The following is a 25,342-nucleotide window of genomic DNA, read 5'->3' on the forward strand; positions in this document are numbered from 1 at the left end:
GCCACTCCCGCAGCATATGGAGGTTCCTAGGCTAGGGGTCTAATTGGAGCTGTTGCTGCCGGCCTACACCACAGCCACAGCAACGCAGGATCCAAGTCGCATCTGCAACCTACCCCGCAGCTCACGGTAACACTGGATCCTTAACCCACTAAGCAAGGCCAGGGATCGAACCTGCAAACCTCATGGTTCCTAGTCAGATTCGTTAACCGCTGTGCCACTATGGGAACTCCAGGGCTCAGCCCTTTAAAGACAAAATAGCTGTGTTTCTGCAATCTTGCAGCCATCCTCGCTATGTACAATTCACTTATGTAACATAAACGAGCATTGACTAGGTGTCAGGGCCTTTCTAGATGGAACAGATCTGCTAAGTCAGTTGGGCTCTCCTCTGCCCTCATCTGTCTTATAATCTAAGAAGGAAAGCAACACTTAACAGAATCTGTGACCATACAAGAACACGACTGAGGGAGTAAAATTATGGAGGCTCAGAGGACTGAGAAATTTGCCCTGGGCGTCCAGGTTGAGACCTTGCCAGAAGTGGCCTTTGAATTTGGTCTTGAAGGATGAATAGGCTTTGGTATTAAGGCACAGAGTAGAGAGAAGACTATTTTAGATAAAGGGAAATATAAGAGCTAGGGCATGCAAGTGGGACAGCTGGAGAGGTGACACGGAGCTGGAGGGGAGGGCATGGGAAAGAGACAAAGAAGATGAGGCTAGAATTTGGGCTGGGACCTGGTGAAGAGGGCCTTAGACATTAGATGCTGGGCTGTGTTTCTTGGTCAGTGCGGAAAATCGGTAAAGGCTTTGGACCCATGCAGTGAGGCCATGGTAGTTATGCTGCTTCAGGAAGAGTCTTCTGGCTACATGTGCAAAACCATCCAGGAGAAAGATAATAAGGACCTAAATTAGGGCAGCAGCAGGGGAAGGAGAGGGAGGGACCACGTGAGACATTGCAGAAGCTGAATCTGCAGGACCTAGCGTTCAAGAGCATAGGACGCAGCATGGATGGTAGCTGGGGCTCCGGACCCTCCCTAAAGACTGTGTAAGCCTCTTCAAGTGCAGTGGCCTAGGCGATGACACGTACTTGTCACCTCCATCTCCATCCTCTTCAGAACTGCCAGGGCTCAAGCTTCACCTTATTAGTGAAATGAAGCTGGCTTATTTTTGGAGCTCTGGGATTCACACGGTGTCTGTGTCTAAGGAACAAAGGAACTCTGTGCCTCTCAGGACTCTCCCTCCTGCACGGTGCCCACTTGAAAGAGGTAAATGTGGAGAGGTGAGCCATGTGAGCTCTGGGGAGGGCCCCTCTGGGTCACCTCCAGCCTCCAGCGTCTGATCTGTGGCATCTGATCTGATCAATTGCATACAGCTTTTTTCAGGAATTGTTGAGCAAAGGCGGTTCTCCAAGCTTCCAGAGGGTAATTCGCAGTGCCACCCTAGCCGGCAGTGCCGCGGGAAATGCCAAGTGACCCAGATAGGGTCCAGGCAGCCCGCCTGCTCATTTTCCCCAGAAAATCCAACCCTTGGAGCGTGGCCTTTGTACCAGGGGCTGGAAACCCCCTCTCTGCTCCAGGATTTGCTCAGCGTCGGCTCGGGTGGGCTGAGACGTGGCAGGTAACAGCGCCCAGGGGGATCGTCACTGATTTCGTTGAGGTTGGAACCCCAGGCTGTGGGGGAAGGGCCTGGCCTGCAGCCAGCCTCAGGATCCCAATTCATGTGGCAGCAGAAGGGGGGGGGGGGCGGCCTTTGTGGCAAGGCTGGCTTCCTCCTGAATCTGCCCATAAAAGGATAAAAGCGCCGCTATCTAGTCGGCATTGGATAGCATTGCTGATGATAAATTTTTTAAAAGTGCAGATTTTTCTCCCTCTTTGTAAGGAGTGTGTGTGTGTGCGCGCACACACACACGCTTTCACACAGTTTGCAGCCTGTATGTGTTAACAGATGGATTCAGCCTCATCTTTTATCTAGTGTTACAGACGATGAAACTGAACCTGGCTATGCTGCCTCTTCAATTTAAGAGCAAAAAAATAAAAAATAAAAAAGCGCTTTAAGGGAAGCCCTTATGGTAGAAAAAAGAGCGATCCAAAATATGATTTGGCTTTATTCAAGAGGCAAAGCACAGCAGAATCATTTAAAAGTGATTTTTCTCTTTTCCCCCTATCTGACTTCTCCAAAATATATGATCTCTGTGTCAGAAGTAGGCCAGGCTTTAAGGCTATCATGAATTATACATCAAGAGACATCATTACCCCGGAGTCTTGAACAAACGCCCCATGGTTTAAATTTTACAGACTTTTTTCCCCTTCAGTGGCAGTAATTTTTGCTGCTGCATTCTTCTGGAGATGGAAAAAGAGACCGTTTCACAAAATGCGTGATGAGACATTATGCTAATAAAGGTAATTGTGCAATGGTTGGAAATAGAGCCTCTGAAGGAAGCTTTTCTCCTGCGTACACAAGTCCTCCACTCCAGGTACTCCAGGGGGCAGCCTGTTTTGGCTTTGTCTTGCCTAATCTGGGCTGGAGTCGAAGACGTTGCCAGAGCCAGGGCTGATGGCGAGGAGAAGCGAACCAGCTGCGCAGGGCTCTGCGCATCCTTTAGGGCGAGAGCCTAGCCATTGCATCTGAATAGCAAATATGCTTTACCCAACTATGGATGCTCTAGGATTCTAGCGGGGCTTTGTAAAAATAATTCTTTTATCTGAATTTGGGAACATAAAATGGGTAAATAGGAAAGGTACGTGTTGGGTGTGGGTTTTTTTTGTTTTTGGTTTTTTTCACCTTTTAAGGCCGCATCCACGGCATATGGAGGTTCCCAGGCAGGGGTCCAATCAGAGCTGCAACTGCTGGCCTACGACACAGCCACAGCAACGCAGGATCGGAGCCGCATCTGCAACCTACACCCCAGGTCACACAAGCACTAGATCCTTAACCCACTGAGGGAGGCCAGGGATCAAACACGAAACCTCATGGATCTAGTCGGGTTCTTTACCACTGAGCCGCAATGGGAACTCCTGGTGTTTGGGTTTTCTGCTTCCTTGCAGTTTTCCCGTAGGTCAGAAAGTGAGTCCTGAACAGAGGAGCCTGGGGCATGGAGTTTCCCAGGCGGAGTGCTGGGCAGGGCCTTTTGGAACACCTGCCTATGGCCGCAGGAAGTGGGCTTCCTCCCAGTTCCTTCTTGCGGGGCGCACATTTTCATATTACATAGCCTTGAGAGAAGCCAGGGATCATTCTTCCTATAGGTTTCTCATCTTTTTTTTTTTTTAAATCTTGAATCATCCTTTTATTAAATAACTCACTTTATTCTTACCACACTTTGGGGATATGGAGCATATAGCATGCTTTCCTGAATTTAGAGTTGAAATAATTGACAGCCTGGGTGGAGAAGTCACTGCCATTAGAGTAGTATATGTACACACACACACAGATATGACATAAAGTATGATGTCAGCATTGCCCTGTCACTGCCCAATAATGAACGGTAAACACTGTTGGCCAACTTCCATTTGGAGGGTAGAGTCCTTTTCGAGGCTGTGGTCTGGCTCAGCCCTTGCCTTCTGTTTCGGTCCAGGCTTCCCTCCCTCATGACCCATCATTTGCTCACAGTCCAGCCATTCCCGACGAACATGGTTCTTAGATCAGACGCTCCATCCTCTTGTCCATTTTTGTTGCCTCGTGACCTCTGCTCTCCCTCCCCACTGGCGTTCTCATAACCCCAGTTGGCCCTGCCAAGCCCTGTGTGGATTCCAGACTTGGCTGAGACACTGACACCTCCATGAAGCCTTAACCAACCAGATCCCCTCATGTGGGTGAAGTTCTGTGTCCATCATCAGTGTTTCCCCATCAGCCTAGGCTTCCCATTGCAGCAACTGCTAAACTGTATTTGTGTGTGTGTGTGTTTCTGTCTTTTTAGGGCCGCACCCGCAGCATATGGAGGTTCCCAGGCTAGGGGTCTAATTGGAGCTGTGGCCACCTGCCTACACCACAGCCACAGCAACGCCAGATCCGAGCCATGTCTGCAACCTACACCATAGCTCACAGCAACACTGGATCCTTAACCCACTGAGCGAGGCCAGGGATCGAACCCAAAACCTCATGGTTCCTAGTCGGATTCGTTTCCGCTCCGCCACCTCGGGAGCTCCCAAACTGAATTTTGATTGTTGTTTCTTGTTTTTATCTTTTCTGGTAGCCGATGAGCTTCCATCCTCGTGCCCCCAAGCCCGACCTGGATTCTCACTAGCTGGTTCCTGAGCTCTAAATAAGCCTTGGGGTTTAGCGTTCAGAGACCTGAGCAAAAAGATTCACTGGACACACAAAAAACTGCACTGGGCCAAGAGGCCCTAAGAAACTCCACAGCAGGCCTGGGGCAGTCCGCCCCCTCCCCTGGTCCATAACGTGGGAGTGGGGGAGAGGTGGGGTGCTCAGGTGGCTTCTGGCTCTGGGGTTTGGGGAGTCTGATTTAGAGTTGAGTGAGTTGTCATTCTGGGACCGGGAAGGACCAAATTGCCCTCATTATTCCGCTCTCAGTTCTAGTGCCTGAGGAGTCACCGGGTCCTACATCAAGAATTAGCTCTGAACCCTTGGGCTTTTAATCAAAGGACTTTGTGAGTCAGATGGTTTATGGTCAGGGAGACGCGGTGGGAGGTCCTGTCCTGTCATCTCCTCCTTGAGAACTTGCTGCCTCGTCCAGTCCAACGGGAGGAGGGGGAATTGGGGGTCTCACAGTGGGGGCTTCCAGGAAAGGCGTGTGGTGAAGCCCTGCCCCACAGCCCTGCTGACTCCAGGCCCCAGGGCACAGGGATATCGGGTCCCTTGCATGTCATCGCTTTTTCCTGTGAGTGTCTGGATCCGTGCCAGCCTGGTTCCCCATGGTTGCGGTAGCGCCTGCAGTGTTTCTTATCCAGCCCGTTTCCGCTTCGGGTGGTTGGTGCTAAATGCGTTTGCAATCCCAAGTGGCACAGGGGATAAAAGCCCAGTCTAAAAAAAGGGCTTTCTGAATGTGTGGAAAGCGAGGCTGCCTGCTGTGTGTTTTTAACAATTGCCTCCCCAGAGAGGGATTGAAAACCTCACCTTTCAAGATGTTTCAACTCATATTAAATAAAATTGCTCTTCTGACCACTGCTGCTGTGCTTGCCAGGCTAGTGATTATGTGTCTAACCCGCTTCTCCAGGGCTGGGATTTCACACCCTCTCTTCCTGTCTCCCTCCCAGAGGAGGTGAGATCCCACTTGTCAGAGTCTTCCACCTGCCACCTGGTGTCACCGTGCGGGTGGGAGGGGGGATGGGTGCATGCCCCGGAGTGTGGATCCGCTAGAGAAACGACGCTGTGGTTCCAGCTAAACTCCTTTGCTCTGCCCACAAGCCATTGTAGAGCAGCTACTGTGTGCTGGGCACCACGTTAGGGTAGGGACTCTGTTGTATTTGCGCTGTCGCCTGTAGCACGCCGACCTTCCAGGGTTCCTGCCATCTGACCCAAGTTGCCTTTACTTTCCTCCTGGATGCTAATGTGCTCAGGGACCCTGGATGAGCCTCTGTCTTTGAATATCTTTAATCAGGGTTTCTTAACTTTGGCACTGATATTTTGGGCAAAGTGAATCTTTACTGGGGTGGGGGTGGGGGGTTCTCTTGTGCCTTGTAGGATGTTTCGAGGCATCCCTGGCCTCTGCACATAAGATGCCAGTAGCAGCACACACACTCCAGTTGTGACAACCAAAAGTTTCTGCAGACATTACCAAATGTGTCCTCATAGCTTTACATTTACGAAATGCCCATATGTCCATTGTCCTACTTTATATAGCTGTGTGTCAGGGAAGTAGGCATTTTTTGCTCCTCCTTTTCAGTTAAGGTTATTGAGAGCCAGGAAGGGAAGAAACTCACTAAAGTCAAACAGTAAGTTGGGGGCAGGACTATGCTACAAATTAAATCCCCTGTCGTCTCAGCTCAGTGGCTTCTCATGGATCCATTGAGTGGTGGCTGATAAATGTTTAATCACGGACTCTCTGGGAAAAAAACAAAAACATAGCAAAGAACAAGCAGTGTTTGCCACTCTTGACAAGGAGTGTTTGCCAATTTCCATGGTGTAAACATTCCCACATGGCTGATTTCTAATTACACTGAATGAGACGTTGAGAAGATCTGTGCTTATAATTGGCTCTGGCGAGCTGCTGCCCACTGGCTCCTGGCTGCCATTGGATCCATGTGCACTTCTGTCCACATATTAGTGTTGCTCTCTTCTGGACCGTGTTCTTCTATCCTTTCCTCCAAAAACACATACGCTTACTGTGATGTGTGATGAGGGACGCATTACAGATAAGGGTTGTTGATCCCTGGCTCTTTGGATAAGCATAGAACAGTTAGAGTGGATTTTTCTCCCTCTTGTGTTAAATGAACATCTAACTTCATAATCTTTCCATTGAAGGAGTTGTAGGAGTTCCGCAGTGGGATCTCCTGGACAGAATGACCTTGAAGACAGGAACTAAATGCTCTTGCTCAGCATCAGACATACTGAGGATGAGGTGCTTAGAGGTACAACATGGTGATTGTCACTGGGCTATTGAATGAATAGGCTATTGAATCTGGACATGGCTGGGGTTCTAGTCCAGATAGGAGCTGTGACTTCTGCAAGCCTCAGTTCCCACAGCTGTGAACATTCTCTCATTACTTTTGTTGTAAAGAACAACTCATCTGCCTTATGTCTGAGTCTCAGATGTCTGCTTTCCTGTGGGGTTGTTTGGCGGATGGGCTGATTAGCATAAAGTTGTAAGCTTATCAAGACTGAGGACTTAGTTGGTCTTGATTTCTTTCACTTTGACCATGGTTCAATGCCATTTGCTCCTAGTCATCTTTTCTGTGGTCCAGCATTAGACCTGGGGGAGCCTGGGACGGTGGGAAGAAGCCTCAGCTGAGTTCTTGTCCCATTTTTGGTACCATCTCATGACATAACTTCAGGAGTGCTTTGGTGCGACTTGAATGTGGGCAGCCTCAGAGGAGGGGCGGGAGCCTGCCGTGGCATTTGGATGTGAACTTGGAGGTGGTGGGAAGTGCTTGCAGAGTTTTAAGCGGGGAAGACAGATCATCAGATGTGCTTTAGAAAGCTCTTCCGGCAGAGCCTGGAGACCGAGTCCAGGCAGGATGAAACCATTTAGGAGGTTGGTTTAAGAGTCGAGTCAAAATTGCTGCAGCAACCCCCAGGCACTAAATGCTGTGTGGTGCAGATAGAAAGTGCTATGAGAGTTCAGACAAAGAGATCAGTGTGGACTGGGTTTCAGAAGAGTATCAGGGATGGCTTCATGGAGGAGGTGAGGCTGCTGTTGGCTTGGATGGATGGTAGAAAGATGGCAATATATGGAGGGGTAAGTCTAAACTGCAGAACATGGCAAGAAAATGCAAAGCTGCAGTGAATCACGGTGGGTTTAAACTGAGTGTTTGTATAAGGATAGTTCTCAATCAGTATAGACCTGTTTATGGAGGGACTTGAACACTAGGCTTGGGAATATGGGTTTTGTTAGAAGGTAGTGGCTCTCACAGGGAAAGTGCGTTTCCCTCTTGTTGGTTTCGAAGAGGAGCCCATCCCAGGCATTTTTCTGTCTGCAGTTCCCACTTCTCTTTTCCCCACTGCAAGGTGTGGGATGCCCAACACCCAGATGGGGGTGTGCTTTTGCCCCCTGCGTCCCTGTGCCATCGGGGAGGGCAGAATCCCTTTGCAGCTGGAGGGCGAATGCTGATCAAATGGCTCCTCACTTGGCTCGCAGCAGGGGGCCCGGGAACTGGAGCAGCTGTGCTATTGTCTGAGCCGGGATCCCCAGGGTTTGTCAGCCTGGGCCAGGGTGACCACTGTCATCAGTGGGGAGAAGCCGGCTCCCAGCTGTCACCGCCGGTACTTCTCAGTCACTCTTCCCCGTGTGGACTGACTCACTCCTCTTACCAAGAACAATGGAAGTTTCCCATTTCTCCCATCCCTGCTTTGTCAAGGTGTGTCTGGCTCTGTCCACGAAGGTGAAGGCTGACTAGCCTCCTTGCATCCGAGAGAGGTGAGATTGTACTTTCTGTGAAGTTTCAGAAAGCAGAGTTGGCTAGGAAATGGCAGGAGCTAAATATTATTACCTCTGAGGCTCAGAGGGGTAAAGTGACTCCCCCAAGGTTGCACCGCAGAAATTGAGAGCTAGACCCTGTTGGATTTGGCTTGGGGTGTCTGCAGGAGGCCTTTACTTTCAGGCTTTTGGCAGAAGCCTGGCTTGTCAGAAAATCACTTTCTCCAAGGGCAGTATATATATCACAGGCTAAGCTCTTCCAGAAGCATTCCATTGATGGGCTCTTCTAGACATTGAGAGCCCCAAGTTCCAAAGACCCCTTCATTCATGACACAGATGGCAGTGAATGGCAAGCCCAGGGCCTGAGAAAGATACAGGGTCAAAGCTAAATTGGAAACTGGAGCGCAGCTCCTCTGCTTCCCAACCCTCAGTGCTTTGCCTTCCGCCCAGCCTCATGGCACCAGCATGGTCTCTATAGAACAACCCAACACAAGCACCTAACAGGTGCCCTTTTCTGATGGCCAGGGCCTGCTGGGAGTTCGCAGGTGGTTTGTGGTCCTTGGGTGGTGTTTGCCCTGTGAGACTCATGTGGCTTTTGGGTGCATGCATGCTGCCAGGGCTCGCACGAGGTGCTGGAGTGCACCAGAGTGTTCAGGAACTTGGCAATAATTGCCTCCAACCAGACTGGCTCTTAGGCTGTGCTCAGTGCAGTCTGGCCATGGCATCATTTCTTAATTACTTACTTTCAAGCAGCGCTGATCTTGAACTTCCATAACAGCCCAGGTCAGCTTTGCCCCTCTTATTTAGGAAGCAGTTGTATTTGCTCAAGTTCAGTTGGGTGCCAAGTATTGCACTGGTCACTTTTAAGGTTGATTGACCCAAATGCCTAAAGTGGAGCCATCATTCCCATTGTACAGATGGGGCAGCCAAGGCTCAAAGAAGTTAAAGTTCACACCTGTTGGGCATGAGACCTCATGCTCTTTCCTCAGCCCCATCTTCCCACTGACACAAGAGCATGTGATAGACTAGCTTACTGTTGTTGTCACAAAAAGCATCAGCGCATGTCAGGTCCCCCACAGCCGGACCCCAGCATATTTCTATTGCATCTCTGCCCCCTCTTTCTCCATCCCCCGCCACACTGAGCTGCTCATTGCCCTCAAGGAAGCTGAATTTTACAAATCCAACCATCAACATTTGTCGTTGGTGCAGGGCTTTGAGCTCATGGCAGTAGCTTGTAAAAATCTGTAAGATGTGTCCCTCCTCTAAGGAACTTTGCATCCAATGGAAGAGATAATGCGTGAGCGTAAGTAGCTATGGTACTTATAGAAGCAAACGCTCATTTGATTCTCAAAGTAGCCCAAAGAGGCATGCTGGTATACACAGCTATAAGTCTGCATTTAGTGGACTTTGCATCTCAAGATCAGAGAGAAGTAAGGAGGGCCTCAAGTTCACACAACCCAGCCAAGGCCAAGTTCACGGTACACCAAGGTTTTACTCCTCTCCACAAAGCATACGTGCTACCTCAAGGCTTCCAGGCTTGTGTCACCAGTGATGGTGAGGGGTGGCCTCCCCAGCCTGGACTGTGTTTGTCTCTGATCCCTGCCTACCTGAGGGAGACAGGGCAGGTGTCAACTGCTGCCACCACAGACCTATTAAATTGTTCCCCTTTCCCTCTAGAAAGGTGATGCTCCTGGAGTTGCAGCCCTTGGGAAGAGAGGAGGGAACGTGAAACAGCCCGTTGTACTGAAGCTCAGGCTTGTCAGGGAGAAGAGTCTGACCTCATTCCATTTCTAAAGTGTCTCCTGTTCTCCCACCCGAGGAGGAGATGTAACCAAACACCGTGTAATGTAACCAACGGGATGTAATGTAACCAATGCCATGAAATATTACATATGAAGCAGTCACATGATGGGCAGTCCAAGCCCGGCACAGATCAGTGCACAGGGGAGAAGATGCTGGTCTTCTGACTATCACCTCACCCCCTCGCTGCCCTTGGACAGCCTAGGATCACCTGAGCCCAGGCTCAGTCACTGTCTGTCTCCAGGCTGCTTCCTGCTCCCAGGCTGGGCTTCCCACCCTGGGCTCCTGGCACTCGGGGCCTCAGGCTGAGATGAAAAAAATGGCGTTCTGGTCTTGGCTTTGTCACCTGCTTGCTGGGTGGCTCCCCTAGGTTTCAGGAGCCCCCGAATGTCATAATTATAATAGTGATAATAGTAATGACAATAATTAATGACAGTAGCGGGTTGAATGGTGGATAAGTCCATGCTCTAACTCCCAAAACAACCTGCGAATGTGACCTAATTTGGAAAAAAAAGGTCTTGCTATTTTGCCAAAAATTGTCACTGGCCGAAACTTCTCTGCAGGGCAAGTAAAGAAGCTGGCTGTTCATGTTATTGCAGAGCGAGGGCCGCAGCGCTGCAGCCTGTGTCCTTGAGAGTCTTTTCAGGCCGAGTTTCCCTGAGCTGCTAGGAAATCACTTGATCAGGGAGTCCCCCTCGTGGCTCAGCGGAAACGAATCTGACTAGTATGCATGAGGACTCGAGTTCGATCCCTGGTCCTGCTCAGTGTGTTGAGGCTCCGGTGTTGCTGTGAGCTGGGATGTAGGCCACAGCCATGGCTTGGATCTGGCGTTGCTGTGGCTATGGTGTAGGCCGGCAGCTGTAGCTCCGATTTGTAGCCTGAGAACTTCCATGTGCCACGGATTTGGCCCTAAAAAGCAAAAAGCAAAATCACTGGACCAGAAGTTCTGGGAGGCACCCCCCCCTTCAGTAAACGCAGGAAATAGCTTTTCAGAGAATGGATGACTGCCTGCTGCTTTCTTGTTAGTATTTCTCTTTACCTGTATTGAGGTGTGACTTTGATTCAAGAATGATTTCCCGGTTTCAAAGCAAGAGCAGCTTCTTTTTCTTCTCCACCAGAGACTCTTAAGAAGGTAGGTTCTTAAGAAACAAAAAGAGGCTTTAAGTGTGGCCTCCGTCCTCCCCAGGCCCCCTAGGGTGGGGGCCAAAAGGGAGGTCCCTGGCTGGAGGGGGGAGGGGAGTGAATGCCTGCTGGCAGTGGAGACAGGCTGCCCATCCCAGCCACACACTTCCCCTGAGGAAGCAGGGTCTTGCGTCATGTCAGTAGGTGACAGTTTCTCCGGAGGGCTGGGCAGCAGCGTCTGCTCACACTGGTTGCCCGTCCTGCTGCCTTAGGTCACCCAAGATGGGGAGGCCCCAGGCCCTCAGGTTTGGGGGATTGGCTGGTTATCAGATTAGCTGCACATTCAGGGTCTGGGTGCAAAGGCTCAAGGCCTCCAGCAGGCCTTTCCAGATATATTGCAGAACTAGCCACACCCGATGTGCTTCCCACGTCATAGCAGCTTTTGCATCAGCCTGTTGACCACGTAAGGCCCGCAAGCCCAACGGATGTAGAAGACTTTCTGGTGAGCAAAGGGCAAGGAAACTGTTGCAAAGGCGTGCGTAGGTGGATTGGGAAGCAGGGGTGTCCAGGAGCGTTCGCACCGGACACAGCGGTCATAAGACAACCAGCCCCCAGGGCCCCGTGGGCCGGCAGGTTATATTAGGGTGACCCTATGGCCTTGTATGCCCAGGACAGAGCTGGTTTGTGCCTTTTGTCCCCAGGAGCATTATCAGCAGGCCCTTTTCACTCTCGGAAATATCCAGGCTTGGATGGCAAATCACGTGGTCCCCTTAATCGCCTGTAACTGGGTACATGCAGTATGGATGGCGTGTGGATGATACACTTAAGTCAAATCCTGTGCCAGTGTGCTGTGCAGCTCTGAAGCTGTCTGTGGGTTAACACCATTGCACTGTCGTGGGTAGAATCTGTCACCATCTCATGGCACATGTGGCTTAGAGGTGAGACCATGGACCAAAATGTCAAATAGACCACAGGTCAAATCCTTCCTCCCAGCCAACCAGCTTTTTGACCTTTAGGACATTACTTAGCTCCTCTCAACCATGAATGACGAATAGTCCTGCGGCCCTCACAGTGTTGCTTCTAGTTCATTCCTGCTGCAGAACAGGCTCCGAAAAACGATGGCTACCCTGATGGTGGCAGTGACGATGTCATGGTGCTGAGGATGTTTTGACTGTTATTATTTTGGCTCTCACCTCCCCACCTGTGAAATGGGGAGTGGTGAACTCCAGGTTTCCATGAGGCTGAACTCACACGGCCTCCGCAGAACCCAGTGTCTGGGCAAGTGTGTAAGTTGCTGTTCCAGGGCGCTCTTTGGGCAGAGTCTTGCTCGCCAGCCTGCCCGTGGGTCCCTCCCTCTGTGACGGGGAAACTGGGTTCCCAAGACATCATTCCTTCCACCCACCCTGCTGACTCTCCCATCTTGGGTCCTCCCTCCGTCCCCTCCTCAGGCCACCCCACTTCCTCCTCCTGCAAGTGGTGCTGTGTCAACACCAAAGCCAGGAAGTCATTTACTGGTGCCAGCTGCCACCCAGGGAGGGCTGGGGACCAGGTTCCCAGACCCCCTGTTCAGCACTTCGCAGTCGACCTCTCCGCCTGCCCGAGAGTTTCCTCCCTCCTCTGCCTTTTGCGTGAATGTGTCATCTGTTCCCAGTGCCCTTCCCCCACCCCCTGTTTCTTTCCACTAATCGCCTGTTCTACATGCCTCGCCCCTCCCATTTCTTTTTTTAATAAAACAGTTTTGAGATGGAGTAATAACCGCAAAGTGGTTAAAAGCAAGAATTCGAGCCAGATGGCAGGAATTCAAATCTTGGCTCTACCCCTAAACAGCCAGATCCCTTGGACAAGCGCCTCAGTTTCCTCATCTGTAAGAGGGGGCAAGAATTACCTCCTTCTGTCCCCTGTGGCTGCTGTGGGGTTTCAGGGAGGCACCAGATGGCCAGTGTGAACCGACTGGGATGCTCTTCATGTAGGTACCTGATTGGACGGGACCTGAATGTATCTACCACCCACCCACCTGCGCTCCCAGAGCCCTGGGAGAGCAGTCACGTGGAGGTTCCCTGACTCGGGGTGTGGGCTCTGTTGCTGGTAAACTTGGGACTTGAACAAGCAGGCTTCCACCTGGCCTTTAGATTCCATATCAGTTCAGCCTAAAGGGGGGAGTGTGGCCTGTTTTGCCTTCTCTTGGTTTGCCCCCACCCAGCCCACCCACCCACCCCCAGAACCACTCAAAAGTGGAAGACACGCAGCTGTTCTCAGCTGTTTCTCAGCCACTCCCTTGGATGGGGTAAGGGCCGTGGGGGGCGGCACGGGAGGTGGCGAAAAGGTCACAGGCCACAGGTCACATGAAGGTCGAGGAGATGCCGGTTCTCGTTTCGGTTCTGTTGGGTGACCCTGGAGAAGTCGTTTCATGTCACTGGATTTCTGCTTCCCTATTTTTGAAATGGGATAACCACCCCTCTGTTTTGTACCTCTCGTAAAACAAGCAAAGAAGGCGAGATGTTGAAAAGCACTTTGCTGGCTGCCTGGTGCTACCGGAGCCGCCCCCCACCCCCCCCCACAGTGGTCTCAGGTGGTATCAGGCTCCTCCCGTGGAGCAGAAGGACTGTGGCAGCAGCTCCGACCACTCAGAACCACTGGGGGTGAGAGCGGATGAGCATGGAGGGGATGGAAGCGGATGAGCATGCTGTGTGAGGTTGGGCTGTGCTTTGGGACCCCGAGCCGGGACTAGTGTCTGTCTCTCCATGCTTGATCTCTCTTCTCCCTGATGGACTCTGGCCCGTGGGTGACTCAGACAGGAAACCACCAGCCATCCCTTCAAAAAGCTTGGACTCCTCTCAAAGACGTGCTTACTTTTTATCGCTCTGTGTTTATTTGGATGGTGGGGGAGTAATTCACAGAGTCAGGGCACAGCCACAGAGTGAGCTTCTGCCATGGCTGGGTCTCTGGGATCGAATCCAGAAGATGGGAGGAGGTGGGACATGAGGCGGGCTGGATTAGGATCCAAGGTAGCTAAATGCTGGCCCGTGGACCAGAGCCAGTGGGTGACATAAAACTCTCTAGAAACGTGACCCCTGCTGTAGGTTCAGGCTGCACTTTTTTTTTTTTCAGCTTCTCCGGATTGCACAGCCCCTTTGGGGAACCACTGGAGTGAGTGGGACTGGTATCTGAGGGCCAGCCTGTTAGGGGGCTCTGTGTGCCCTGCCCACATCCAAGTACCCGTCCCAAGGCTGTAAAGTAGTATGAGTGTTGGTGTCACAGTGTGATTAGGTTATTTTTAGCCTTATCTGCTTGAGGGGTTGTTCAGCTTATCAGGTGACCCCATCCTTATTGATGGATATGGGGAGTGGGGGAGCTTCTCTGAGTGTCTGTAATTAAGCCGAGTGGACAAAGTGGACAGCAAAAGAGTCTGGAAGTACCTCAGGGTCGTGGTCTGGAGGAGGCACAGCATTCCATTGTCCTGACCCTCTTAGTTTTGCGGTAGAAAGTGAGATTCTTACTGGACCCCATTGGATGAATCAGGTCCTAATCAAATACTCTAAAAACAGGCTATTATTTTGAGAGCTTTGGAGAAAGAAAGAAAGTGGGGGGGGTGGATAGGATAACCCCCCTGACACCTGATCACATTGACAGCTTTTCTTGTTTCCAGGTCCTTTTGCGACACCTCTGGCTTCTTGGTGGCGGTGGCGGTGGCGGCCGCAGCCAGGAGGTGAGAGCTGTGGTCTCACCTGGGGATTCCTCCTTAGACAGTTGCCTTCTGCACCCAGGTGCCTGTGGGAAGCAGCAACCCTGGCAGGCACCCTTTTCCTCAGGCTGTGCCCTGATGGGGATTCACGGGTGTAACCCCCAAATCCAGAGGAAGCAAACTTCTCCCCCCGCCCCCGACTCCACCGCCACCATGACCTGGTTTCCCAAAACGCGGGGCTCAGAAATCACTTTCTCATCAGGCCAAAGTTGCTGTGTGTTTGCTATCATTTCCTTCCCTCCCCCTCCCCCCCACTTCCTGTTTTTTTCTTCCTCTTTCTCCACCCCCGCCCCATCTCTCCAGCCGAATCCCTCATTGTCTGCGAACAGGAACAGAGAGAGGCCGAGCATTGATGGGCATGAGTTCCTGTGGCTGCTCAGAGCCAGGGCCAGACTAGCTTCTTTGGGGCACATGAGACCCCGCTGGAAGCACATAGGAAGCCAGGGCTGTCAGAGCCTCCTGTCTGAACGAGAATCTAACAAGAATAACCCTTCATATCCTTGCAACAATAACAGCTTCCAAAGAACTTTCTCCTGCCTTTGAGCTAACACACTGGAAAAATAGGACAACTCCTAGTGTTTTAGCCTAATCGCTATCATCCAGTTTGCACGGACAAAACATTGATTTGGGTGTTGGATATGAGTTCATGTCTGGCTCTGCGCTGAATTTTCTTTCTAGTTCTTTCCAGCTTGGTTCCCTAACCCCCTTGGAAGAATGGAGTTGATGGTACCTCCGGGGGAATTTTTGAGGACAAATTAGGAAAATATCTCTATAAGATTTATATGATGTGCCTGGTTGGTATTATTTGCGTCATAAATGTGAACTCCCCTCTTTGGTTTTGGTTTTCTGCCCAGAGGAGTGGCTGTTCAAATGGACGGTGGTCGGAAAAAAAAATCACACAAGAACTGATACCCGCGGGAGGAGAATGCATGTCTGTTACTGTGTTTTCCCGAAATGAGGGAGAGACAGAGACGGAGAGAGATCAGGGACCTGCGGGCTGGCTGCACACATGTCTATCACTGAAAAGCAAAGTCCCCCCTCCGCTGTGTTCACGAGCCCCATTTTTCCATAACAATATTTTTCTAATGGAAAACAGGGAGAACCATCCCAGCCACATGCCTGAGGAGGACTGGTTTACTCATTTAGCTCCCGGGGGTCAAACTACAAAAACAGCAGTCTGGAAAAAGTGCCACCTCCCATTTTGAAAATCCATTTCAAAAAAAAAAAAAAAAAAAAAAGACTTCCATTCAGGGTCAGTGACCACTGGTTTGAGAAGTCAGCCTGACCATGTGGCAACTTTTTTTTTTTTTTTTAAAGTCCAGAAGCCAGAAAGTCAGAGACACTTTTGCATCTGGAGTCTCTGGCCGAGTGGCTGAATCCTTGAAAGAGGCTGTTTTCTTCTCTGAACCCCAGTTTCTCCAACTGCAAAACAAAAGCATTGGACAGGGGCGTTGCATCGATTTCTTTCAGCCCTAGTAATCAGTGATTCTGGAACTCTCTGTTCTTCTCAAAAGAATGTATGATGGAAGATAATGTGAGAAAAAGAATGTGTGTGTGTGTGTGTGTGTGTGTGTGAGAGAGAGAGAGAGAGAGAGACAGAGAGAGATGTGAGTGACTGGGTCACTTTGCTGTACAGCAGAAACTGACAGAATGTTGTAAATCAACAATAATAGAAAAAATAAGAATCTTAAAAAAAAAAAAAAGTCTGAGAACTAGAGGAGAAGAGGAAACGGCCTCTCATAGTAACATGTCTCGCGTTCCCTTTTAGCAGATTGTCACTCACCAAGGACGGAGAAACCACAGGGTTCTCGGGGGCCACAGCCCTGTTGGGGAAGCCAGACGTGTCTTGACCAAGCGGCTGCTCACCTGCTTCGTTCCATCAGCCTGGATTGGTGAATCTGAATCACAAGGGAGATCTCCAGGTAAGAGACAACTATCTTTGCGTAGAGCAGCCAGGGCGGGATGGCCAGCATTTGCAATGCAAGAAACCTATGATGCGTGTGCCCAGGGCGTACCTGGAAGTTTAAGGATGCTCCTTCCACCAGATTTATCATCTTTGACTGGAAGCCATGCTTCCTAATATCACACAAAAAAGGACATACTAATGGATGTGCATTGCAGAGTGGCTGTAATTTTCAAGTGGTTAAACGTCCCTGGGTTCTATAACTGCCTTCTGAGTGGGAGCTGTGCTATCTTGAGTCTTTTGAACGTTTAGGCAGGAAATGGGGCAGCTTGGAACTCTGTGCAGAAGAAGAGCAGATGAAAGCTGTGGTTGTCGGTTGCTTTTTCCCTGCAGAATCCATTTGAGGGTGTCTTTCTGCCCATCCTGGCCATCCAGATGGTGACCAGCAGGGAGAGAAGTAGCCAGCCTGGGCTGGAATTTAGGTCTTGTGCCAGAGGGCTGGCTGGCATCACACTCGCCATAACATTTTTAGAGGTCAGTGTGGTTCGTGACGTTGTCACCACCATAGGTCATCACTGCCCTTGCCCTCTTCCCTCCCAGCCAACACGTTGGTTTTCTCTAGTGACCTCCATCCTCTGTCGCCTCCTCCCAGAGAGTTGTGGACACGTTTCTTCTTATCCGGAAGGAGAGAGCCGTACCTTCTTGTGCTTCTTCATTGAACTTGGACCTGGCACCAGCTGACCTCCCTCCCAGCTGATTCAAGATCTGGGGGTTCCGCTCCTTAAACTCTGTTGTATTAGCGCCTCTCTCTTAAGCTGGCCTGGGGCATCCACCCATCCCAGGTCGGGAGTCATGAAAGAGATGGCAGTACATACACCGAGATGGCCACACACCTTCTACTCTTTCAGTGGTTGCTGCTATAACCTTCCCTGTCCTCTCCTAAAGCCTGCTTTTCCATTTAACTGTCTATCTTGAGCTTCTCTGAAAACTAAAACCAGAAGCATTTTGTAAAGTTGAGCTCAGTATAGAAGATAAGACCAGGTGACTTCTAAAGTATTTTCCAATTCTGCGTTTCCAGGATTATTTTATCTCAGACTCCTTCCTTACACCAGATTCTCATTCTGGTTTACCTTGTACTCCCTTCCCTTCTTCTTCTTATGGTTTCTTCCCCGGGAGTGGTCCCTGGGCTCTAACATAATTCAGAAGAAGGGGAAGAACTTTTGAAATTAGACAGACCTGACTTCACATCTCAGATCTGCTGTTGATTGCTTGAGTAATTTTGCCTGTATCCTTTTAAAATTCCTGAGCTTCGGTTTCCCCATCCTTAAGATGGGGCCAGTCCTCCCTGTGTTACAGGCTTGGGGTGAGAATCAAAGGAGACGCTAATGCATTAGCATCAGTTCTTGCTTGTCGTAAATCTCAAAGACTGTCAGCTTCTTTCCCTGGCCAGCCTTCTTCAAAGGTATTTAAATACAGCTTTGAGTCCCCACTCACCGTTCTATTTGAACTTGTGCCTGAAGGGACAGGCCTTATCTACACAGGTGGTTGGTCCCAAGGGGTTAAAGGAGGGAGGAGCTGTTAACAGCTTCTGATTTCAGAGTTCCTCTTCCATAGCAGCCCTCCCTCACCTCGCTTTGGCCAGACTGCCCTCTGCAACTTGGCCATTGAAAGCTTTGCTCTTACACCCACGTTCAGGTCTCAACACCCTCCGAGTCCATCCTTTGTGCCATGAGATGTTAGCTGGAGATGAACTCATCCCCAGCAGCTTTTCCACTTCAGACCAGTGTACCACCACGACATAGAGGAATGCCCCGACAACCGGGGTCAGTTGTTTTGCAGGCAGGTGTTGCCTGAGTTTTCCAGCACGTGTTTGTCCAGGCCGTGGTGTCGGCTTCCTTCCTTGACTGTTGGCTCTTGTGCGGCATTCATTTATCCAGCCACAAATATGTATGGAGCATGTGCTGCATGGCGGGGGCATTCTTAGTGTTTAGGGATCCAGTGCAAAACAAAATAAAACAAAAGCCCTCTTCTCATCGAGCTTGTATTCTAGTGGACTTGGGATTGTCAACAAGTAAACAAACACACATTGTATCAGACAGTATTAAGTGTTATAGGAAAAAAAAAGCAAAAAATAAATAAGTAAAGCCGAGCCAGAGTGACAGGAAGCTGGGCGAACAGGCATTGCTATTTTGTGTAGGATACCAGGGCAGGGGTCACAGGAGCAGAACCCAGACAGTGTGAGGGAGGGAGGCTGGAAGGCAAACTGGAGCAAAGGCTCTGAGGTGGCGATGTGCTTGGGCTTCAAGAAACTGCAGGTGGCCGGTAGGATTGGAGTGGAAGGAACAAGGGCTGGAGGAAGGAGGGGAGGATGGATGGGGCTGGGCAGTGCAGCCTCATAAGCCCCTGTGAAGACGTGAGCTTTTATGTTCTGGTTGGCTTTTCCAGAGATTCCTCTCCCCTTCCTCCCTCTTCCCCAGAGCATCTGAAAAGCCTCATTCCCAAAACATCACTAAATAGAAATAAAGATTGATGGATGCCCTTGCCCAGTAGAGTATTAGCCATTCATTCCAGAACCTGTACTGGGCACTAGGTTCTGACCACGACTCTGGGCATAAATGAGTCTTGACCCATCCAAAGAGTCCGTGGCCCAGTGCTGGTTCAGGGCTGCTTGGGGAGGATGCATCAATAAATTAGGTCCAAGTGAGCAGTTGTCCTAATTTGGTCATTGTGGAACCAATTTGCTAGAGTGGGAATTTTCCGCTGGAACCTCCCACAGGTCACTGGGACCAATTCTCTTGGAATTCGTTCACCTAGATCATTGCCAAGTCTTGCCTTCAGAGTAGAGGGAGGACCAATCCATTCAGCGGACATGGGAACGCCTATTCTATGTCGGCAACAGTGCTGGTGATGCCGAGATTCAGTCCCTGCCCTCGAGTTGTTTATGGTTTTACTGGGACACCTATCGGGGACTAGACAACACATCACTTACCCAAAGTTTGAACAGAGTGGGTGTTAGGGAGCCAAGAGGTGGGGGGGTGCTTGAGGTAGTGAGCTCACCATCCCTGGAAGCATGCAAGTGGAGTGAGAGGCAGAGCTGAGGAAGCTTCCTAGGGACACACTGTCTCCAGGGGAATGGGGTGGGAAAATAAGGTGGGAAATTTCAGGAAGGTGTTTGGTGTTTCTAGGCAGAGGAGAAGCCTAAGCAAAGGCTGCTCTTGGAAGAACTGTGGCTGTGGGTGGGGTGAGATAAGCCTGAGAGAGCGAGGGACTCATTCAGAGAGAGAAGCTAGAAGGATTAACTGGGAACCTTGGATGTCAGGCTGAGGGGGTTGAGTCCATCCTATAGACAGTTCAAAGCTTCAAGCAAAGATGGATGGCCGGGTAAGACTGTAGTTTTACAAAGCAAAGGGTCTAATTTTATTTGACCTCTTAGTCTCTAAAAGGCTGATTTTACATCCACTCCTTGTAATACTGTAAGATCATATTTGCCTCTGCTGTAAAAATAGGTCCATACAGATCAACGGAATGGAATGATTGTGGGGTAGATATACGGCTGTTCTGCCACAGCGCCTGGGGAGCGGGATATGCTGATGGTACTTCATGCGCCATCTTGGTGCACAAATTGCTGGTAAATGATTAGAACAGAAGCCTTGTTAGTGGTGGCAGAGAGTGGCTGGTAACAGCCCATGCTGTTTTAATAGAAATGGTGGTATTTAAATCTTGATCTGTTTTTTTTTTTTCCCATAGTCAGAAAACATAGTAATATCCATTTCCGAACCAGCTCTCTGTTGAACACTAAAATAAGAGCATTCTCTTAAGAAATATACACATTCACCAAACAGATGATAACTGAGCTGCTACCATGTGCCAGACTCTGTGCCAGGCCTGAAAGCATGAAGCCAAATCAAGCATGGTGAGCCTCTCAAGGAGTTGGTAAGCTTGTGACAGAGACAGGAACCAACTGTCATGGGACCAGACAGTGGGTAAGAGCCCTGCCATGAACAAAGTGATGTGGGTGCAGAGAGAGAGCCCGCCCTCTGCCCAGGCAAGTCAAGGAAGACTTCCAAGAGGGGCCTTATGAGCTGGGCATTGAAGGATGAGTAGGAGTCTGAACCTGGGAGAGAGTACAGAACAGTACTCCATAAATAGGGGCCAACACTCAATTCTCTGCCATGGTGGTGAGGAGGAAAGAGCCAGAGGGATCATCATGCACAGATAATGGCTCAACTCTGCTTTTCAAAAATCCATTAGTAGCCACCTCCTCACCCTCCCACCTCATTCCCAACATCGACTAAAAATAGCCACACTGACTAATTTGAGTTCATCTCTTCTTTGACCCTATGGAGGTGTTGGCAGAACAGGATAAGGGAGACCAAGAAAAGCAGTAGAAAGAGGAGGAGGAGGAATCTGTTTCCATCATGCAGAAATACTGATTTAACAGCATAGCTGTCTGGTGACAAGAGTCAATTTTACCGAGAACTGGGTCTGCTTCTTGGCAGAGAAAATTGCAAGAGATTTTTAAACCTGTATCTGTCCTCCTGCTTTTCTCTTGGAAAAAAATAATATAGGGATACCTATATCTTTGCCACATGTATGCGTACATTCTCATCTGTATACGCGTGTGATATATGAGTGCATATATATGCATACACACCTTGACATTATATAGAATATATTCCAACCTAGCCCAGAGCCTGGTGCCCATGGCCTCCAGTCACCCTTGCTGCTAGAGATGGATGCATGGGTTAGACTTGATCTTGCTGACCTGCACATGTCCCTGGATGTACCAAGGTCTTTGCATGTTGTGACCTTGGATGTTCATGAGCACAGCGGGAGGGAGTTGTGGTGCCAGCTCAGAAGAGGAGACTGCTGCTCAGAATGAGGAAGCATCTTGCCCAGGTCCGCAGCTATTAGGTGGTCAGGATTCAGACCTTCTTCTCATTGTCCCTCTTCCACTGTACATGCTCCGTTGTTATCCTGTCTATACATAGATGAATCTCCAGGTAAACCAAGGAGATTTCTCCAGCCAAGAATTGCCCTTGGAAGGGTCCCCATCTAGAGCTTCAAAATGCAGAACTGGGCGGAGCAGTGGCATCCCTCTGTGGAGTCAGGGATGCAGGTGTCCTGAAATCCTCTAGATCCCTCTGGTGCCAGCAAACGCTCTCCACCTAGCCCAGCAGGTGTCTGCTCACATGCTCGGAGGTACGGGGAACTCACTACCTCAGAGGGCAGCCGGTTCTATTTCCAGGCACTGAGCACCCTCCCCTCCTTACAGAACCATCTCTAAACCTAACTGTGTCTCCTTTCCAGTTGGCTTCAGTGTCTCCACAGCAAGCAGCTTAAGGTGGGGGACAGGCAGCCCCATGACACACCCTCCTCTTCCCTGCCCCCCTCAAAGAACTGGGCGTCCTCCCTGGAGCCAGGATTTCCTTTGCTCTTGTGCGTAGGGGCCTCTCTGTTCTTCCTGACGGAGGCGAGCAGAAGACAAGATACCCTCTAAGCTCCCTCTAAGCCACAACCTCCACACGCACTTTTTCACTCCTTTCTCTCCAGAACCCTGGCTGTTCCCAGGGGGTGTAACATTTCCTTTGGATGCCTTTGACTGTATAAGGCGAAGCTCAAGAAGGAAGAGAAGGGAAGAGAAGGGGAGGAGAGGGGAGAGGAGAGAAAAGGAAGGGAGGGAGGTATGACTGGCATCAGGGTTAAATTGGGTTCTAGCCCAGGACTGGTACCGACTCTCCTTGGACTTGGACGGCCCTTCCCTTCTCCATCGTCACTAGGAGGGAGCTGAGCTTGATTCTCCAGGGCTTTCCATTTCTGAACGTGTCCCCAAGGAGGGCCTTGAATCCCTCTGCTTCCCGACATAGTCCCATAGGACCCCAGTGTAGGACTGGAATTTGCCGTATCACCACCAGGAAGTTCTAGAGGTTGAGAAATGAGACCCCTCCCCTCTTCCTGGAGGCCAGGCCTCCACCAGCCCTGGGCACTGAGCCGCCGATCCAGTACACAGAGTAAAGTGGGCTCTGCTGCACCCATGGTCCCACCTTCGGTGGCCCTGGTGTCGCAGCTGTCTTTGTTCCCTCCTTTGTTCCAGCCCCCCTGGCTTCCTTGCAGCTTTGTCTCTGCTGCTTCTCTGGGTTGGAAAAGAAAAGTATCGGCTTGGGGTGTTGTGCTTGGCCCTGATAGCAAGCCTCCAGTCTCTCCTGGGGATTTGGAAGCTGCTGGCCCAGAAGTCCCAGGAGGGAGACTGCAGCCACCTGGAAGCCTGGAAGGAGCCCAGGGGTCAGGAGCAGGCGGCAAACTGGCAGAGAGAGGAGACCTGCAGGGCTGTTCATGGGGACTTGGGCTTGGAGCCATTTCCTCTAAGGACCCCCACTTGGCTGCAGGGCCCCCCTTCCTTCCCCACAGGCCAGCTCTCTCTTCTGACTCTGCTGCCAGCCTGGAAGAAAGGGGAATGGCAATCTATCAACTCTCTCCAGTTATCATGTGGCTACGAGGAGCTGGAAATGTGACGACATTTGCAAAGGCGCGTGTCCCGAGTTTTAAGGGAGGTCACACAACATGATGCATCCGAGTGGACTTTGGGTGAGATTTGTTCTCACTGGGACCATCGGAGATGCTGCTGTTAGTAACCCAGCCTGGGCTGGGACCCTCGTCTGCCACTTACATCCGGTGAGCTCAGACTCACCCGGCCGCTCATCCAGCTTGTCCTCATCTGCAGAATGAGAGTCCACAGCACCTGCTTGGAGAGGCTGCTCTGCTCAGGACGTGAGTTCATGCACGGAGGGGAGCAGAGTGGTGCCCGGCACGTAGTAAGGGCTCGGCTCGGGGAGTGTTTGCTGTCTTCATTTCCATCTAAAGCCTCACTCGAATAGTCTATTCAGAGGAGGTTTCTGGGATGTGCTGTGGGTTCAGTCCTTTAATGGCTGTTTATGAAGCCTCTCCTGGCTGAGGAACTAGGTCTAGATGATGGCATTTTCAAAGCTCGTAAATACGATAAACTGTCAGACATGGGTTGTGCGGGACACCTTCTGTGCCCGAGAACGAGTGAAGCCTGTTAGGAGATCGACGCTGGAGAATCCTCTGAACCGGGCGGCTTCTCCGAGGAGCTGGGGGTCCTGGGGAGGCGGGGAGATGAGGGGCAGGAGATGGGGGCAGACAGGGGATTGAGAGAAGATGGGGGCATTGACTCAGGCTGATGGGGGAGAGCTGCATTCTGAGGGGGAGCTCGGGTGGAATTGCTCGAGAGCGGCTTGTTGGTGTTGCTGTGCCTGGTAAGCTCTGCCCGCAGCCTTCCCGATGTGAAGTGCCCACAGAGCACCAGGTGGAGATCGGTGCACTTTGCCCAGCTCCGGTGTCGGCCGAGGAAGAGGGCTGGGGATGTGCCAGCAAAGGGCCCCCACCGTGCAGGAGCGAGCACAGGCCTCTCTATGTGCAGCCTGTCAGCCCTGGCCGGGCCTCCTCCTTGAAAGGCCTGACAAAGACTTGCTTGTTCTCCCCCCACATCAGACCTCGCCCTCAGGATTTCTCTGTTCTTCTGGGGCAAGATCTCACACAGTGATAATAGAGTCAGAGGGAAGGCAGGGCATCTCAGGCGTCACCATGCCAACCCTGGCAGAGCAGGAAGAGGACGCCTGCCGTGCGCACCCCGGGGCATCGTCCCCGGTCACCCCCCAGCAGGGACAGCCCTGAGCTGCTGACATCCTGGTTGGAGCCCAAAGGGAGCTGCTGGTCTTGGTGCCGAGAGATGCTAGCTGCCTGGTCAATCATGGACAAGACATTAGTGAGTCACATTTCATTAACAGCTGTATACAGTGGTTGATTGTTTTCTGTTTGTTTGTTTGTTTTTCCATCTTACATGTTGCATTTAAACACCTGGGTTTCCTATTTTAACAAAGATTTATAGAGAGAGTTTTGCCTTGGAACTTTCATAAGAGCTTACTGTTCAGAGAGATCTATGAGATCATCTGGTCTTGCTTCTGTCTGATCCTTTTTTCAGATGAGTAAACTGAGGCCGGGAGAATGGGAGGCAGTATTGAGAATGACAGGAGCAAAGACTTCAGAGCCATCTAGTCCGGGGTTCTAGGACTCAGACACTGTATGACAGGCACTGAGCATATGATCTGGTCCCCTAAATGCTCTCTCCCTGGTTACTTTTTGCGCTTTGTGCCAGGTGGACTCAATATAGGAACTCACTCGTAAAAACAAAATGAATATGAAACCAGTACAAGGGGAACCCCTGATTTCTTTTATCTTAGAACAATCAAACCTGAAACAACCGCTTCCTTGTGAACTGCAGGATGGAAAGGAGATTTGACACTGGAACTTCACCTCCTCAGTCTAGTCCAGGGGTTCTCAGACTCATGGCCAAGGCCGTAGGCTAGTAAGGGAAAGATGAGCCGGTGTCTCCCCTGCCTCCTCAGTGTGGTTCCCACACTCCATGCTCCGCTTGCCCAAATGACCTGGGATTACTTTGTTGAGCTGGACTCTCAGCTAGTAAGAACCGCGAAGCAGTCCCAGACCTGGTGTTTGAATAACACTTTGCTATCTTCAAGTGGAATTTAGCAATAGCCTAAACAGTGCTTGATCCGTCCCTGAGGACTGGGAAGCCCTCGAGCAGATGCAGGGCACGGCTTTCAAATTTAGTCATCTGTGGCCACAAACACCAGCCTGGGAACCCCGGCTGCAGGGTAAAGTTTAAACCAGGATAGCGCAACGTTGAGTCATCAAGAGCAGGGCTGGGCTTAAACAC

General features: G+C 50.7%; 1 protein-coding gene across 4 annotated transcripts in view; it reads left to right on the forward strand.

The window, feature by feature from the left end:
• Positions 1-25,342, forward strand: part of CYRIA (CYFIP related Rac1 interactor A) — a 102,322-nt gene that overhangs the window by 25,961 nt on the left and 51,019 nt on the right. For 2 of the 4 annotated variants that reach the window (XM_085016148.1, XM_005662738.4), the window contains exon 2: positions 16,456-16,609. The gene's annotated coding sequence lies outside the window, so the exon portion shown is untranslated. The remainder of the gene's footprint in view (positions 1-16,455; positions 16,610-25,342) is intronic. The other 2 variants (XM_085016149.1, XM_003125345.6) reach the window with 1 other exon arrangement.

The sequence above is a fragment of the Sus scrofa genome, chromosome 3 (genome assembly GCF_054392235.1).
Source record: "Sus scrofa isolate SSC_HxYL_T2T_F1_AM1 chromosome 3, Sscrofa_HxYL_maternal_Yorkshire_Landrace_v2.0, whole genome shotgun sequence".
Classification (NCBI taxonomy): Eukaryota; Metazoa; Chordata; class Mammalia; order Artiodactyla; family Suidae; genus Sus; species Sus scrofa.